The following is a 13,956-nucleotide window of genomic DNA, read 5'->3' as shown; positions in this document are numbered from 1 at the left end:
CAGGAATGGACTTTAAGCTCCGCCCATTCTCCTGCCCTTCTTTACAATTGGCACCTCTTCGTGTCTTTTGTCAATTGTGGCTTTTGATTCCTCAACAGGCTTAGTAGTCCCTCCTTAGTACCCCTCTGTCTCCTGTTGTTGCCTCCCATGAGGACACACCCTCTTACATGATTCCTTCCTCCCTAGCTTTCATTAGCTCTTATCGAGCACTATTTACTTAATTAAAGTCATGCTGATGCAGGCACCGAGCGCTTAGCAATGGCGGCTGCTTATTTTCTATACAGCCCCACACAGCACTCATGGGAGGGGAGGCAGGCTTCTGAAATGGCGGCTGCTTCTTGTTTCCTTGCCCTTCCCTTAGGAGAACAGAGAAAACGCTATGGCAGATAAAGTGCAGGTGACAAGAATGCTGTGGCATTCAGAAATGGGTTACTGGCAGTGAATTACGAGTCTCAGTAGAACAGTCCCGGTAGGCAGAAACCCAAAGAGGAATCAGATTTTTGTTTGCTGGAATTGCGAGGCGGGAGTCTACCTTTGAAATTGGTAGCCTCCCAACTGAATGGTGGGGTATATTATGAGCAATGAATTTAGGTGCAATAAATGCATGCCAGATTGGCCATAGGCAGCAGTCACTTTTGTACCTCTTTGCTCGTTATACAGCACAGGTTTGTTTCTGCCTTATTTTGTCGGGGTTAGGGCTTAGAGTTCGAACTCCCATTCTAATTTTTTGGGGGGCCCTGTCTATTCCATATAAATTTAAGCCCTCTGTTTTCTATCCGTGTATACCTTGAAATTATAAAGCAGAATGAACAGACCGGTAAAGGCCGAGGTTCACAAGATCTCCACGGGTGCCCTCTCCACCTAGATCAACGTGTTATCCGACTTTGACGCACTAGAGTGTGACCTCCTGTTATGCAAGTGCGTCTCAACATAACATAATTCTTAACTATTCGGTGTTCATGGCTCCATCGATGCTTGGGTGTGGGCACACCCTAGGTCAGAGGTGAGGACGTAGTCCTGCCAAGTACCATGCATCAGGTGTTAGACTAACTTATTTCAGTGTGGTGGTCCACATCATCGGACTGAAATACGAAGTCATGCATTACTGACCACCCGGTGCGCGCCAGGCACGCTCAACTAGGAGCTTTATTTAAGCTCTTAGTGCGATGCTAGTGTTCGTGCTCTGTGCTGCCAATCCGCAGTGCTATCTAAATCAAATCACTTTTATTCACGATCTGTCCTGCCTGCACTGACTATATAACAGTAATAGTTTAATAATAATAATGCACTGATTGTATAGTTATTGGCGCTGAGCGACAATCCTCGTACTTATTAAAGGCCTGCCCGGCCTCCCCATCAAGCATACCAGGTGGCACGTCAGCAAAGGGTAAACAGACATAGCTGAAACAATGCAGTGCGTCGATTGGCCCCTAAGAATGAGGCGGTGGGCGGCAGTTTCCTTATTCATGGCTGCACAGCCACCAGTGCAGTATAGTTGAAGTTCCATGGGGCTGGTCCAGGTTGGCCAGGTTAGTGTGGGCTGAATTATTTTATTTTGGCTGCCTGCAGTCCTTCATGGATCTTGTGCACCAGATGGTGATTTTTCTGCTATTACACGAAAGCTGTTTGAGGGCACATTGAAACGTCGTGCATCAGGCCATATGCAAAATAACCAGGCCAGATCGGGGTAAAAGGCCGCTTTATTTGGACAGGTATACAGTTTCAGATTTTACAAAAATATGAACAGAGCCTCACTAATACAAAGTCAGTACCCTAACACCCCTCTCCCATAATTAATTCCCCACAGTAAAACTTCCCAAAACATTGTTCTAGCCAACCATCCTCTCCAACCTCTTTCTTCAATCCTCTGCCTTCCTCCTGCCTCATTCATCGCTCCCCTGTTTCCTTCTGGCCAAACCTACTCTGAATGCCCCCAACCCTTCCTGCCTGTCTCGATCTCCTCAATTTCTGCCACAAGTAAAACACTCTGAACAGGCGTTTTTCCTCCCCCCTTCTTCTTATTTTTTGATAATATATTTACTAAGTTCTCAATAGTGTGCCGAATTTTTACACGATTGGACTAACAAATCCAAAGAAAAATATTAATCATAATAAAGCCTGCATCCAAAACAGCTAGCTCCCAAAAATTTGCTCTAGCTAGAGAGCCATAAAATAAAGGACTGTGACCTAAACAGCCCCAATATTAACACCATGTTACCAGGTAACTGCTAACTTTTCTTTTATGTTTAAAAGATACAATTCATTGCCTATAAAAAAAAGGTGCACCCCGTCCTAGCGCAAAAATTGAAAGTCTTCTTTAGTTATATCATTATGAGCCAACCAGCTTATACCATTGATGCTGCAAAAACAATGCAACTCTCCGTTAAGCTTTCTCCTAGCTCTTTCAACCACTTCTCTGCTCCCAACCATACACTATTAGGCACAAGTGTTGTCAAAATAAATTTTGTCTTGACCCAGGATCTGACAATCAATTCAAAATCAGATTTCATCTCTATTAATAAACTTAAACCTGACAATTGAATTAAATAGTTTTCACCTAAATGTATGAGCAAAACATCAGGACATCTCCTAACTGTCAATAATTCACTTAAACAAGGTATTTACTGGCCCCGTTTTATGTCCCACCAATCAATTTTTATGTCATCTGAATGAAAACCTAGATTTTTTCCGAAATGTCTTTTTTCGGCTTGTTTCGCCACTCATTTTACAAAAGAATGTCCGACAAGAGCCACTGAAGGACCCGAAATATGACCTGAAAAAGAAACACAACATTAACAACGTATATCAAATAAAAAAAGAAACTTCTACATTTCTAATATAGCTCAAACAACAGTCTGAAGACCAGCAACCAAAACTCTGGACTTCTTTGATGGAGAAACCCAACTTAGCTGCATCTGAGGCAGCACCGATTCTAAAAGAGTGCGTACCAAAACGATAAGGATTCTCTCCCAAATGGCACTAGGCTTTCCTCATTACCGCCAATACCTGAGAAGCCTTAAGATGAGACTCGTCTTGATGCCTAAAACTAAATTCAGAAGAAGAGCTGCCTGCGGCCTTGAAATCCTGCCAGATTTTCAATGGACATAAAGAACCCTTTTGAAGTGTAACATTTGTTCCTTTACCTACCTGATCTGTTTTGGATTTCTCCAGAATTTTTTTTATTGCTATTTTGGAACTAACCACATTTATACTTTGAGATCATCATTAATTCCTTTACCAAAAAGTTCAGAAATTCTAAAGGCTCCAACAAATAGCCAACATGCATAGCTTAAATAGTAAACATTCATAATGAGAAAAACAAATAACAGGTAAGGTTTTATTATAGCCTTATAGCCCGCCGTAGCGGGCTATATCGGCTATTAAAGGCCCGCTGAATCGTTAAAGGCCTGAGCCGAAGGCGAGGGACTTTAACGAGACAGCGGGACTTTAATAGCCGGTATAGCCCTGCTACGAAGGGCTATAAGGCTATTAGAACATTCTGCCACTAGAGGGCAGAATGTTCTAACGAATTAAACAAAGGGTTTTTTAAGCTCGAGGGGATATAAATCCCCTCGAGCTTCGAGAAGCCTTTGAAGAACATTAGAATGTTGCTCTGTGGGCCTTTACCGGCCCGTAGAAGCAGGGAGCACTCCATTGTCTGCGATGGAGCTCCCAACATTCCAATGTTCTAATATGCCATATAACCTCTTTAGAGAAACATGCTCTTTGACATGATGGCCTTTCTTCTTCTCCTTTGCCCAGCCTTGCAAAAGGCATCTTCCATTTCACCTGCAGATAGCTCATAGCCCCAGAAAGATTTCCCATAAAAATTGAGGCCTGCCAATTTACCAGTGATCGTATGAGCTGAAATGTTTCTTTCTAAGTTGGCCATGATGAAATGTAGCACATCCTAGCCTACGCTTCTCTAGGCCTTTTAAACTGTGAGACGTATAAGAAGCACCTGACTCTAAAAATTCTGACCATGCTCTTCTATACGCCTTCTTGTTACTTTCTGCATGCCTCTTGAGGAACCCGAGTTTTTCACAGATCTGCTCCGGGTGCCCAACGCACAGAATATCTGCCACTGGGAATGAGATAATGCATCTGTAATATTGTTCTCTGCTCCTGGTACAGTATTAGCTTAAAAAAATATGTTATCCATCAGACAATCTAACATAAATCTTCGCAGCAATTTCACTAAATGTTTTTCTTTAGCTTTCTCAACATTGATCAGATCCACCACTGTTTTAATGTCAACGTGAAAGATGACTGTCTTGTTTGCTAGTTTAGTACCCTATACAGCTGAGGCTACCAGCAAGGGAAAAATGCTATACTTCCCCCTTCAGAAATCCATCTCTCTGGCCATTTCTCAGTAAACCATCTGTCTTCCCAAAAGAGTCCAAAGCCATTCGCATCAGCAGCATCCGAGAAAATTTCTATCAACCAATCAAAATCCTCGTCCAGCGACCATATAGTGACTCCATTAAAGGCTCTCAAAAACATTAGCCAAACATCAAAATCCGTCCTCAGTGCTGCAGAAATCCTGATCCTGTGATGTGGCAGAGTGGGCCTGGACATAGAAACGCCTATCCTTCTACAAAAAGCTCTAGCTGCTTTTACCACTCGGCAAGCAAAATTCAAATGCCCTAATAGACATTGAATTTGATTCAAAGTTAATTTAGGAGACAATTTGGCTTGTTCTAAAAGATCAATAATTTCTTTTACTTTTTTGTCCGGCAATCTTGCTTCCATTTTAACAGTATCTAGCTCAATGCCTAGAAACACTAAACAGTTTGCAGTACCTTCCGTCTTCTCAGCTGCCAAAGGTACACCCAGATTCTTAGCCAACAACTCGAATTGACGAAGAGCTCTCTCATATTCTTGTGTTCCCGCTGAACCAATGAACAAACAATCGTCCAGGTAATGAGTGACGTTAACATGACCTGTAAGAAAAACACCACTAGAGAAAGGTACTAAATGCCTCGAACAGATTGCAGGAAATGGCACAACCCATGGGTAGTACTTTGTCCACAAAAAACTTATCTTCAAAGTTAATACCTAGCAATTCAAAATCTAGCTGGTGAACTGGTAACCGCCTAAAAGCTGATTTAATATCGCATTTAGCCAATTCTGCTTTAGTGCCCACTTTTCTTATCAGACCCACAGCTATGTCTCTTGATGCAAATTGAACCATGGTATGGTCCTTTGCTATGAAATCATTAACAGAGCAACCTTGTGGCCAAGAAAGGTGTTAAATCATCCTAAATTCACCTGTTGTTTTCTTAGGTATTACTCCTAACGGAGATACAATGAGATCAGGTAAAGGCCTAAAAGAAAAACAACCAGCCATTCTCCCTTCTGCAACTTCTGCTAACAGCTTTTGTCTTACCACTTGTGGATATTCATTCGCTGATTTAAGATTCTTAGCGAATCTACAACATCTGTGGCCCTGGTAGCCTAATATGAAACCTTCTTTAAATCCCCACTGCAGCCTTGCTGCCTCTTCCCTGTTGGGGTAAAACTTAAACCAAAAACATAAGTTTTCAATGTCAATTGGCGTAAAAGTCATTGTAACCAGGCTGAAATATGTTGCCTCTCCCTTGACCAAAACCTCCCCAGTTTGCTTGATCCCCAAAACATTGTAATATGGAATGCTTCCACTCACGTTTCGAGCACTCGTGTTTGTACCTGCACAGGTTCTTTTGACAATAACCTCTGTTGAAATTCCAGCAGGCGCCTGAATGAGCTGTTTGCAGTCTATTCCAAAATCCCCCCCCAGGTAGGATTAGCAAGAAAAGGTAGATGAGTTACTGCCAGACCACTTGCAGTGTGCATCGTAGGTGGGGGTCTTTAAGGGTACATCCACTGCACCCATAATTCATTATCAACTTCACCTCACGGTTTTTCAGGGATGAGGAGCAACCTGGCTCGAAATTCTTCATCATAATGTAGCCAAGCAAAACCACCAAATTCCATATGTGCTTTCCTAATAGTGTCAATGTATTTAAATATGGATACTGCTCTTTCGGGAATTTTTCACAATAGACGCTCGCAAATATTAAAAATGCTGATCCAAGTATCAATTGTTGCAGGCACCCTTGGGCTTTTCACTAATTCCCATGCTTCTTCCCTGGACCCTTTTTTTGATTGGATCTCTCTGTGAAGTGATTTAAATACATCCACAAATTCACCCTTCCATATTTTATCCTTGGTCACTTTATTCAAATATGCTCCCAATGGCATAGAAAGCCCCATGTACTGCAAACACTTTAAATCCTCAGTTCTGGATTTCTCTTCTTTTTCTTTATCCTTTTTCTCAGTGCTTCCCCCAGAATCTGTTAGGTCATCAATAGCCCGATCTGGTTTGTCGTCTTGATTTATTATACCTTTTTGAATTAGTTTAGATAGGTCGGCATCATTTGATAAATAATCAGTCCCCACATTTTTGTCTGCCATTTTAAGATCGGATGATTTATTTTTCTTGAAGAAAACTCTTTTATTCAAATCCCATGATCGCTTGCTCTCACCTGTTCCTAGTGCATTGCCCATGTCCATTGCTGGTCTTTTCTTTTTGTCCCTGTCTTGAAATATTTTTACCCTGCTGTGTCTGAACCAAGACTCCCCGTTCTCTTTATTCTGTAAAATTCGAACTTGGGACAACATTTTAGAACCCCTCCCCCGCTCCACCCTGTTAGCCCCAACAAAAACTTCCCCTTCAATATCTTCACAAATTTCCCCCTCCTCCAATTCTTCAAAATCCTCATCATCTACCACCCCTTAAAAATGCTAATCCTTATTAAAAGTGCTCCCACCCGGGTATTCACCATCCCCCACCCCACCATCAAAAACCCTCCAATCAATTGTTCTTGAAGACTGAGAAGAACGCTTCTTTTCCCACGACGTCGGGATGATTGCGTCAAAATCCTCCCTCTTCAGACTGGTGACAACAGGACGTTTTTGACCTGCCCGATAATTTGTTACTGCACTTTACTCCTTTATGCAGCATTTTCCCAGTGTGGTTCTGCAAGCTGCTGAAACTTGCAGACTCTAGAACTTATTCTTCTCTTAAATTTGCCAATTGTGGCCTCCAGACCTTCAAACAAACCTGCAGAAAACTAGAGAAGAAATGGCTCAGCGAACAGACACCAGAGAACCACGCAGCCCACAAGAACGCCATGTGCCAACACTACCTCATCAGATCCGCCAAAAAGACCTCCTTCAAGGACCGCCTCGACAACAATGAACACAACAGCAAAGAGCTCTTTAACATTGTGAAGGAACTCTCTAACCCTAGCTCCAACACAAACGACATCCCATCATCGCAAGACCTGTCCAACTCCCTTGCCTCCTTCTTCTATCGCAAGATAGGACGACAGCTTCGACAACCAGACCACAACGACAGCCAACGACACCTCAAGCCCCACGGCAACCACACACAGCAACCCCCTGCTCACCTGGACTAACATCAACAACGACGACACCATCAAAATCATGAACACCATCCACTCTGGCTCCCCGTCAGACCCGTGCCCACACCACATCTTCAACAAAGCCAGCGCCGCCATCGCACCCCATCTCCGCAAGGCCATCAACATCTCCTTTGAGACTGCGACCTTCCTGGAGAGCTGGAAGCACGCCGAGATCAACGCCTTGCTCGAAAAACCCAAGGCAGACCCGAGGGACCTCAAGAACATCCGGCCCATCTCCCTGCTCCCGTTCCCTGCGAAGGTGATTGAGAAAACCATCAACAAACAGCTGACCCGCTACCTCGAAGAGAACAACATCCTGGACCAGTCCCAGTCCGGGTTCTGCAGCAACTACAGCACCGGAACGGCCCTCATCGCTGCCACAGATGACATCAGGGCCCTGCTGGACAACGGCGAGACCGCAGCCCTCATTTTCCTGGACCTATCAGCCGCTTCGACACAGTCTGCCACTGCACCCTACGCACACCCCTCCCCGCCGAAGGAATCTGAGACAAAGCACTGGACTGGACCACCTCCTTCCTCGCCGGCAAAACGAGGAGCGTCCGCCTCCCCCCTTCCGATCCGAAGCCTCCAAGATCATCTGCGGCGTACCCCAAGGATCATCCCTCAGCCCGACATTGTTCAACATCTACATGGCCCGCTTGCCCACGGCGCCAAACTACACAACTTCAACATCATCTCCTACGCCGACGACACACAGCTGATCCTCTCCCTCACCAAGGACCCACTCACCGCCAAAATAAACCTCCACCAAGGAATGAAGGCCGTTGCCAAGTGGATGAAGAACAGCCGTCTGAAGCTGAACTCAGACAGAACGGAGGTCCTCATCCTCGGCTCCACCCCCTCAGCCTGGGACGACTCCTGGCGGCCGACAGCCCTGAAAGCAGCATCAACACCCACCGACCACGCAGGCAGCCTGGGGTTCATCCTTGACTCAACACTCTCCATGGCCAAGCAAGTCTACGCCATCTCATCCTCCTGCTTCAACATCCTCCGCATGCTCCGTAAGATCTACAGGTGGATCCCCACCGACACAAGAAGAACGATCACCCAGGCCCTCGTCAGCAGCAGGCTGGACCACGGAAACAGCCTCTACGCGAGAGCCCCAGCCAAGCAGCTGAAACGACTTCAACGCATACAGAACGCCTCTGCCCGCATGATCCTCGACATCCCTCGACACAGCCACATCACACCCCACCTGAGAGACCTGCACTGGCTGCCCATCAAAAAGAGTATCACTTTTAAGCTCCTCACCCAGGCACACAAGGCACTCCACGACACCGGACCAGCATACTTCAACAGACTCACCTTCTACACCCCAAACCGCCAGCTCCGCTCCGCCGACCGCACCCTAGCTACCGTCCTTCGCATCCTAAGAGCGACCTCCGGCGGCAGATCGTTCTCCTACCTCACCGCCAAGACCTGCAACACCCTCCCCATCCACCTGTGGCAGACCCAGGACCTACTAACCTTCAGGAGGCTGCTCAAGACCTGGCTGATCGACCAGTAGAAGCCCCCCAGCACCTTGAGATCCTTACGGTGAGTAGTGCGCTCTACAAATTTCCTGATTGATTGATTGACTCTCTATCTACGTCACTAGGAACCCAAACCCATTTTCCAGCCTTTTCTGTTGTATTACTATCTTTTTCAGGAGCTGCATGTTTCACTTCTACCTCTTTCTTGGCATGAAACGTCTTCTTCAATTGGCTATCTAACCTATTTTGCCTATTTATTCTCATTACTTTATCTGAATTATTGGCACTCCCATCAGTTTTTGATAAGTAAACAGAAGAATAGCTTGGCTGCACTAGTTTATCACCAGTTAGACTGCACATAATTGGAGATGGGTATCACTCAAAAGGTTTTGAAGAAGCCTCACCGTCCTTTCATTTTAACATCTTACTAAATATTGGGATGGTTTGTTTGTCAGAAACTTTTCTTTCGGACTCACTTAAATTACCAAAAGAGCTCTGTTCTGATGCAAGCCCACCAAGGGGCAATGCTGAGCTCTCCTGTGTTGCTTTAGCCTCTCCTTTAATTTGTTTTGCTCCTTTACACGCTGACTGACCTGATAGCGCGTAACACGTGTGTGCACGCACAGCCCCTCCCTCGCCTCACTGAAGATGAAGCACAGAGCGTAGAGTCTCTCTTGAACTCTATACGCACCCCTTCACTGCACGCACTGGGGAAATCCTTAGATAGCTTGGGGGAATTATCGCCTGACGAGCAAGCCAAAGCGGCAGTGAATGCCCCGTCAGCCGCTCAGCGCTTCGGTCATTCCATTCCCACCGAAGCCGGTGACAGAACACTTGGCTGAAGTAAGTCCTCCCTTCCAGCATCACAATGTATTTTTTAAGCTTCCCTGACCGCTCCAGCTGATTCAGCCATTGATAGTCTTGTCTTACTTGACACAACAGCATAAAATGTACACTGCATTTAGAAAGCCAGGTTCCTACCTCACCGCTGAGCCTGAAGAACTTTTAACAACTGATCCAGCGCTCCTAATGAAAAACTGTCTCAAACACTACTCATCTTCACAATACTCACCATTAATCATGAATCACTACTAAGGCCCATAAACTGAAGAGTCAATTTTGAGCGACTGAATCATGTGACCTAATTAAACACACTGTTCATACACTATTTATAAAGATATATACAACTGCAGTTTATAAAATCTAACCATGGTTTTAATCATACGTCATTTAATTAAGTCACAAAGGCGAATGGATCTAATAATGATAACTAGACCATGAATAAACAAGACCAGCTTGTCATTTCAAAAATCTAATTTATTAACTTTATTTTATTCAAAGAAAGAGCATTTTTATTCAGAAATCATTATTTTATTAGCAATATGAAAGCATCATTCAAGGAAAGGCACATTAGTCTGACATTTCAAAAGCATGAATTAAAGCAAATATAAGTTTCCATTCCCTATTTCCCTGTCTAAAACTCTCTTCACCTAAAAAATTAATTAATAAAGACTGCTGTCCTTACGTGCACCAGAAGTCCAACAGCACGTCACTCAGGAATCGGGAAGCAAGACCCCCCTCCTGCCTGAAGGGTCAGATTTTATACCTTTATAACTAACTAATCTCCTAAAAAAGTGTCTCTTTTCTCTTCCATCAGAGTTCTCATTGGCTGACTTGTCAGACCATCCATGTCATCACCGCTTTCAAACCAAGAACGGGCTCTTCTTTAGCCCTATTGTTCATAATATTTTGCTTCCTTGAGAATGTTTCAAAATTGGGTTCGTTCGAGTTACAATTCTCAGTTTCCTCACATTGGCAATCCTGCCGCTTCCTGTCCTTGGACATAACTCCATGAGCACAATATGCACGTCTTTTATTCAACAGCAATTTCTGTCAACGTGGTAAAACTTTCCACTTCTCGTGTGTGCAAGGCTCCTCTCTGGACAGGTTTCATAAACGCCATCTTTTACGGAGGCCCAAAAGGCCTCTCAGGGAACTAATATTTAAACAAACACAAAACAGTAATTAATTAGAGAATTGAGACCCATTCTGTTACCCACCCTCTCTTCTAAATATTAACCGAGTTAATCATGTTACCTAGCCACAGTACAAAAAGCAGCTTCATAAACATCTTCTTCTTTTAGGCCATAAGGATCCTCCACGAGCTTTTGCCACAGAAAAGACACGACAAAACATATTGCACATAAATAATATAGCACATGCCATTAATTAAACAGCTGCATTTAATACTGACAAAAACAATAGACAAGGTTAGTTTATTATTTTTCCACGTACTTGCAAATGCAACATAAAAGCACATTAGTCCCGCGTGTAGTGTCTGCAATTTTAAAACTAAGTTGATTATTTATTTCAACACATGCTATTAGTACTGTTATATTTATTATGGAAGTTTAACTTGCGAGTTTGAATCTAGCTCCATCAACTCCCTCATCTGGTGATTTCATAATCACCAAACCACCCCCAAAAATTTTCAGGAACTTTTTTATCTATATTGATCATGTTTTGAACATTCACTGTATTAGTATTTCTAAACCTTTGATTCAGCAGTCTGTCTGAAACTCTCATATTGAGCTCTACGCATCTCTTCCAGTTCTATCTCCTTGTCATGTTCTTCACTGAGCCTATAAATTATTTTCTTTTCCTTCACATATTTCTTTCTCTTATGTATCATGCAACTAATTTTTAGTAAAAGAGTCACTACAACTACAACTATTACAGGATAAAGTATTTTACCAATGATTGAACTACCAATCTCATGAAACCAGTTTCTGATTGCTGCAAATCTTTTGCTCAAGCGTTCTGAAAAATTATCTTCTTCCAGGGGTTCCATTTCTGAGTGTAATTCTGTAATGTTTCTGATAAACATGTCTATGTTCTGACTCTTATCTGGGATATAGGTACAGCAATGCTGGACATGCAAAATTCCACAAACTCCTCCCTCTTGCTAGCAGAATGTCTAGAGCAAGACGGTTCTGCATAACCATTGAGCGCATGGCAATAATCTCAGTATCAACTAATTGAAAACCACTTGCAGTATCTGTTGACAGTCTGTCCACAATTGTAGACACTTTTCGGATTTTATTTGCATTCAGGGTTATTCCCACCATATGTATAATTGCACCAAATATGTCTCCCAAAATTTCTGTAAAACTTTCCCTCTTGTACCTATTCAGGTGTTTGCCAATTTCAAATGAACCTTCTAAATTTCTATCAGTGTGAAAAATGTTTGGAAAAACTAAACCAATATAACATGTCCCGTACCAGTGGTCGGGAAGACTGAAGTAAGATTTATTCCCACAAACAAAATAAATTCCAGGAAAAATCGGATCTTTCCCACCTTTAAACCCCCACCCTCCTAGGATGCGATAGGTATCTTCACATTGACTAGCTCCCACAAAGTAATTGTCAAATTGAATGTTATCTCTCCTTATGCACAATTTTCCACTAACAGTTTTATCTATGTGTATAGCTACATTTTCATTTCTGCCATTAAGCTTTTCATCCTCACTCTGCTAAAACTTAGACTTGGTTTGTTTCAGCATTTCATTCCTTTTGTAAATCGCTCGTCTCTCCTCAACCATCTTTAAGAGAGACTTTTCTTCTGTTCTCAATTTACATGTTAAATTGTTTCTGAAAGCGTACTCGTATGTCAGTTCATTAGTTACTATGAAAAATTCCCTCATCTGCTTAGCATGTTTTAGTTTATTTAAGCTATTATCAATCTTTAAATTTGCAAAAATCTCATCATAGTCTGAGTAATAATACTCCAGGCGTCCAGTTTTGTAAAACAAACTAGCTATTACACTACAAGTAATACCATAAGTGAGGGGCAGCATATTATAAGTAACCCCTTCCGAAACAGAAGCAGTAGGTTTCACACAGATGTAACAGTCTTTTACATTCATCACCTTAACCTATTCAGATAAAAGCCTAGAAAAGGTAATACTAGAAAAATCACCAACAGATCTATCTTGGTGGATCTCTGGTTTGTGCTCAATGACTCTATTAGTCTTACCCACTATATCATGAATAACTTGTTTAGACTCAACTTTACTAGTCATGTTAACTTTGTACATCTCTTTGTCAATTCCAAATGGGAAAATGACAGCTAAAATTAGCCAAACCAAAATTATTAGAATCACACAAATAGAAGACATTTTGCAACATCTCCTTAAAATAGAACATCTCGAATTATTGTTAGAATTAGGCACCTTTTACTTAGAACAAGAGCCTTTCAGAAAAAACAAAAACAAAAAATTTAAAAATCACTAAATATACCCCCCTTTTTAAAAAATCTTTTTTTTTAAAGAATCCTCTAACAGCTTTTCTTCGACCTTACGTCTTACATCAACGTGTTTTTCCAACTAACACAATTTCTTTGACCTTGTGTCACCTAACACATTTTCTTCGACCTTCTGTCATCAACAGCTTTAACCTAATACGACAACAAGCTCAGTCAATGTCACTAGTATCATCTATCTCTTCTTGGCTACTACTGCTCATTTCCACCACTGGAGGGATAATTATATAAGTCCACTCAGGAGACTTATACTTCTGATTAGGTTTTAACACTCTTTTTGCTCTACTACTAATCACTTCTATTTTCTTTCCTGCTTGGCTTTTCTTTTCTAAATCACTTTTCTGACTTGAAATCTCATCAACCTGTTCTTTTGATTTATTTACAAATTTGAATTTCAGGCCCTCATTTTCATTTGACCAATTATCTCCTTTTCTTGAGAGTTTCTTCTTAGGCTTACATTGATTGCACTCAGCTTTCCACGCTCTTTTCCTAAATTCTTTTATTTGAGATTCTTCATCACTTTCATCAGTTTCGCTTTCTGAGATCTGAATTCTAGATCCAGGTACTTCTTTACTCGGCAGCTTCACTCTGTTAGGAACATCATCCTTATAGCTGGTACTTGGTAATTCGTCTTCTTCTTCTTCTTGAATTACTTCCAATCCACCAGTTTCAG

General features: G+C 42.4%; 1 protein-coding gene across 2 annotated transcripts in view; it reads left to right on the top strand.

The window, feature by feature from the left end:
• The window catches only part of LOC147659376 (E3 ubiquitin-protein ligase TRIM39-like), a 200,476-nt gene that overhangs the window by 113,354 nt on the left and 73,166 nt on the right, over positions 1–13,956 (top strand). The window lies entirely within an intron of this gene.

Source organism: Lissotriton vulgaris, unplaced genomic scaffold (genome assembly GCF_964263255.1).
Source record: "Lissotriton vulgaris unplaced genomic scaffold, aLisVul1.2 SCAFFOLD_922, whole genome shotgun sequence".
NCBI lineage: Eukaryota > Metazoa > Chordata > Amphibia > Caudata > Salamandridae > Lissotriton > Lissotriton vulgaris.
The sequence above is the reverse complement of the archived record's forward strand: the minus strand, read 5'-3'. Positions and strand labels throughout refer to the sequence as shown.